This window comes from Saimiri boliviensis, chromosome 10 (assembly GCF_048565385.1).
Source record: "Saimiri boliviensis isolate mSaiBol1 chromosome 10, mSaiBol1.pri, whole genome shotgun sequence".
In the NCBI taxonomy this organism is placed as follows: Eukaryota; Metazoa; Chordata; class Mammalia; order Primates; family Cebidae; genus Saimiri; species Saimiri boliviensis.
In genome coordinates, this window is record NC_133458.1 from 24,196,507 (window position 1) to 24,202,264 (window position 5,758).

Below are 5,758 nucleotides of genomic sequence, written 5' to 3' on the forward strand. Positions count from 1 at the left end.
CCTGAAGTTCACATGAGATATAGCATTAGTATTAGCTGCTTTCTGTATTTGATGTAAAAGTAATCTAAGTGCAGCCATAAAAGAGAATAAAATTATGTCATTTGCAGCTGGAGGCCATTATCCTAAGTGAATTAATGCAGGAACAGAAAACCAAATACCACATGCTCTCACTTACAAGTGAGAGGTAAGCATTGGCTACTCAGAGACATACAGATGGGAACAGTAGACACTAGGAATTATTAGAGGGAGGAGGGAGGAAGTGGAGGGAAATGCTGAAAATCTGACTATTGGGTACTATGCTTACTACCTGGGTGATGGCACGAATTGTCCCTGAAACCTCAGCATCATGTGATATTCCCATGTAATAGACCTGCACATGTACCCCCAAATCTAAAATAAAAGTTAAAATATCTTTTAAAAAAAGCAATCTAAACTGAGTGATATGTCTGGCATTGCATAGAAGCCATAGAGAAATTCTTTCTATAAGATATGTCCTCTTGTCATCTTTTGGTACCACCTTAGTGGACAGCACCATCTAAGTTTTTCAATGTGAAAGTAGAGACAGAAGGAAGTTAAGCTCCTAGACTTTAGGATCAGTAAGAAGATGATGTAGAACTTTTTAGATTAGGGCTATTTCCACCATCCTAACTAAACTCCTTCCAGAATCCACTCCACCTAGCCAGATCAAAATACTGAGACCCTGGCATTCGGTCCCAGTGAGGTCCACAGAGTCAGAGCTTAGGAAATATTAAACTGAAACACTATCAAAACTTTCATCTGCCAGTATTTAGAATGGCAGTGAGAGAGAAGCCAGGCGGTGAGAGAGAAAGGCCACTGCTCATCAGGCTCTTACCCTCTCAAGGCTTAAGGGAATTTCATTCCTGGAAATGTGTACAGAGCCCTTGCCACTGTGTCCCAGATGTGTTCTCCTTGCTTATCCTTTGAACTTTAGATTGCATTAGAAGAGCTAACATTTACTTATTTGGAAGGAGGCTGAGCCTCTTTTCGACCCTTCTCCCCGACCATTTGAGAAAGGTCTGGGAGTGAGAACGATGCCTTGAATAAATGGAGACAGAGCCTCATCTCACCAACAATATTTTTATCAATCTTTCGTTTTGCTATTTTAAAAAATAGAATTCAAGGAGGTTTTCAGATCTGACATAATTTCTCTGACCTGTGATTCTCTAAGTTCGTAGATTAGTGCAGGACATTTTGGCTCATACAGTGGCAAATCTGAGGCAGGAAGTAGGGAAGTGATGGAGTCAAAGATATTCAAGACTGTAAAAAGAGCCATTTGAAAACCCATGATGGCATAATGAATTGATTAGAAACTCAGCCAGAGGCTTCCCAATTTTTTCTCCTTCTTCCCCTCAGTGATCCTCAGCATCTCAGAATAATCATCTCCTGTGTTTCACCTACAACGCTTTCCCCAATGCAGAAAAGGAAGGTGAAGGTGGACTCTGCATGTTTAATGCTGAAGAAACACTTTCTCTCCCCTACACCCCCACTTCCAATCATCCAAATAATTCATATAATTACTGCAGCCATTGAGTCCTGAAAAACACTTAAAATCTCCTTTAAAGGTTTGTTTTGGTGCTAAAATGCTATTCCAAATATGAATTCTGCAAGCAAAAACACAATTTGCTCACAATAATTTTTATTAGCACTCTTTTTACAACTTATAATCTTTACAAACTACTTTCTTATGTAATCTTTCTCAGACAGCAGTTTACTTAAGAAGGCAGTTTATAAAAGTTGTAAGTTGCTGAGAAGTTACTAAGGAAAATCATTTATGTGCAAAATAAAATATTGATCAAATGGTTATAACTTGGAGTGAGCTCTCCCATGAAAGGAAAGTAAAACGCAAAGATGTAAAAGCACTCAAGTGAAGAGGGACCTAGAAATAGAATTAATTACCAAGAGGTTTCTGCTGAAGGGCTGAAATGCCTTACCTGGCCATAATCGCCTCCTTTCCTGCTGTGTGGGAAGAATCGATGATCAGATCTGAAACTTAAGAGAAACTACTTTAGCAGAAGCTGTGAAGAAAGGGAGTCACCGAAATGATTCTTTAAGTTAAAACAATAGCCAATCCTTATTGGAAGCTACGAAAACAACTTTTCACCCTAAGGCAGACTACAGAGCTGGTCTGACATGTTATCTGATTTTAAAATAAGAATTAAAGAGAAATTACAAAGACATTTCAAATCAAGTCTTCGGAAGATAGATCATGCTAAGAATGATAACGTTCAGCATTTGTAAGAAGTGAACCATGGTTTACCACATACGAGAGTGTTTCGAACTATTGCCCATGGATTAGTGCACCTGAAATAAAGGGCATAAGAGACATGGAATGCTGGTGCTTACCAATCTCCAAGCCTTTTCTGTTCTACCTCTACATATCATGATATTATATTTCCCCTTCCCAATTTATAACTAGATGTGACCTCTTGATCGAGTTCAGCTCTGGATGTAATATGCCCACTGCCATGATAGCCTATAAAATCTCTCAAACCTCTCACACAGTATGTACATCACATTCTCAATCTTCCTCCATCTTTTGGTTGGAGACAGTTTTGTCATGTAGCACTTCAAGTCCTGGGAAAGTAACAGAACCTTAAAATATAAGAAGCCTAAGTCCCTGAATTTCTGCATGGAAAGCTGCCATTCCATTTGGATTGGGATATAAGTGAGAAATGAACCTTTTATTGTGTTCACCATCTGAGGTTAGGGGAGCGGAATTGTTATGGCAACCAGGACAGCTTGATTAATACAATGCCTATTAAAAGTGTAGGCTTCTTGTCCCATTACCAGATATGCTGAAAGAGAAACTCCAGGAACAGCATCCAGGAATCTGGAATTCCCGGCAGTTTTCCACATGATTCTGTGAACACCAAAATTTAAGAAGTGCTGGCTTAGATTTTGATTTCTTTAAAAGTATTTCATAGCCGGGCACGGTGGCTCATGCCTATAATCCTAGCACTTTGGGAGGCTGAGATGGGTGGATCACCTGAGGTCAGGAATTCAAGACCAGCCTGGCCATCATGGTGAAACCCCATCTTTAAAAAAAAAAGAAAAAAAAAGTACTTCATGTATATCAAAATCAAACATTTTTGGCCAGATGTGATGGCTCATGCCTGTAACCCCAGCACTTTGGGAGGCCAAGATGGGTGAGTTACCCTGAGGTCGGGAGTTCGAGACCAGCCTGGCCAACATGATGAAACCCAATCTCTACTAAATAAATACAAAAATCAGCCAGGTGTGGTAGCAGGTACCTGTAACCCCAGCTACTTGGGAGGCAGAGGCAGGAGAATCACTTGAACCCCAGAGGCAGAGGTTGCAGTGAGCTAAGACAGTGCCATTGCACTCCAGCCTGGGCAATAGGAGCAACACTCTGTCTCAGAACAAAACAAAACAACAACAACAAAACCATTTTCAGAGATCTTAAGTTGGACAGTTCAAAAGAATTATAAATCTATTAATACAGAAGAATACATTGGAAATACTGTGAATCTTTCAAATACACACAGTTAGAATCATATAGATCAGATTATGCAACATTTATTCAACAAATATTTGTGAAGCATCCACTCCACTATGTGCCAGGAACTGCTGGAGATACAAGGATCAAGATAGTCGCATTCCCTGCTCCTACAAAGCCCTCTATGGATATGGGTAACTATAATATTTTGTGATAGATGGAAAGACCAGGTGCTCTGAGCACAACTGTGAAAAACATTTAACCCAGGTGTGGCAAATTCAGGGAAGACATCTCAGCTGAAACATGAGGATGAGTAGGCATTAACTTGATGGAAAGGAAGAGGGGATAGTGTAAAACACTGGTATAAGTAAGATAACAGCGTAAGCAAAGATCAAAAGGTAAGAGAGGATATGGAACTTCAGGTTAAAGATGGATGTGATGAGAATTGGGGCCAGGTCAAAAGAGCAGTGAAAATCAATTTAAGAAATGTGGATAGTATCTTCAAGCTCATGAGGAACCATTGAAGGAATTTTAAAATGCAATGCATTTGATCAGATTTGCTTAGAAAAATTATTCCAGTTGTATCATGGAGAATGTATTGGATGGTCCAAGACTGTAGAACACCAACCAGTTAAAAGACTTATTTGTACATGTGTAAGAAATCCAGGTGATAAGTTAACTAATTAACTTGTTAACTAATTAATTTGTTCACTCAACCAACATTTATTGAGCCCCATGAAAAATTGGTGAGGGGGAGACAGACAGAGAGAGAGAGAGAGAGAGAGAGAGAGAGAGAGACAGAGAGAGAGAGAGAGAGAGAGAGATTGAATGTGTAATAAAAACGTAGCCACAAGAAGGGTGGGGAAAAGTAAGTACTGGTTATTGATGAAATATGGGAGGTGAAAAAGTCCAAGATAGTGCTGGGCTTCTGGCATGAATGAATGGCATCACCATTCATTGAGATAAAGACAGAAATAAGACAAAAAAGATAATATGTTCACTTCTGGGCTTATACTACACCTAATTTCAAGACTTACTATGAAGATACAGTAATCAAGACAGTGTGATATTGGCAAAAAAAAAAAAAAAAAGGAAAGAAAGAAAGAAAGAAAGCCAGAAAATAGATCAATGAAACAGATTAGAGAGTCCAGAAATATATGCACGCATATGTGGCTAAATAATTTTCCACTAAGATACAAAGCAATTCAATGGAATATAGTCTTTTCAACAAAACATTGGAACAATTGGACAATATAGAAAAAATAAACTTTGATGCATACCTTATATCATATGAAAAATTAACTCAAAATGGATTTTAGATTTAATGGTAGAACTCCTAGAAGTAAGCATAGAAGAAAATATCTGTGACCTTAGATAAAGATTTCTTATGAAAAATACTGTGCATTTCTTTGAAAAATACGCAAAACACAATGCATAAATGGATAAAATGAATACATCAGATTTCATCAAAATTAACTTAAACATTATTAAGAAAATTAAAAGACAAATCACAGACTCAGAAAAATATTTTAAAATTACATATCTGGTAAAGAACTTAAATATACAATGTCTGAAGAATTCTCAAAAGTCAGTAAGAAACAAAAATAGGAAAAAAAGACTTGAGAGGTCTCTTCACCAAAGAAGACATTTAGATGGCAAATAATAACATAAAAATGCTTAATATCAGTCATTAGGGAAATGCAAATTAAAACAACAATGAGATGCCACTGTAATTCCTATTATAATGGCTAAAATTAAAAGACTTATCATACCACACATTGGTGAGTGAGTGAAGTAACTGGCATTTTCGTATATTACACACACTACTGGTGGGAATGTAAAATGATACAACTCCTTTTGAGGACAGTTTGGCAGCTTTTACAAAAGTTAAAATTATCTATCATATGACCCAGCCTTTGGTTGCTAATTATTAAAGAAAAATGAAGGCCGGGTGCGGTAGCTCACGCCTGTAATCACAGCACTTTGGGAGGCCGAGGTGGGTGGATTACCTGAGGTCAGGAGTTCAGGATCAGCTTGGCCAACATGGTGAAACCTTGTCTCTATTAAACATTACAAAACTTAGCTGGGTGTGGTGGCCTGCACCTGTAATCCCAGCTACTCGGGAGGCAGAGACAGGTGAATTGCTTGAACCCAAGAAGTGGAGGTTACAGTGAGCCGAGATCACGCCATTGCACTCCAGCTTGGGCGAGAAGAGCGAAACTCTGTCTCAAGAAAGAAAAGGAAGGAAGGAAGGAAGGAAGGGAGAAAGAAAGGAAAGAG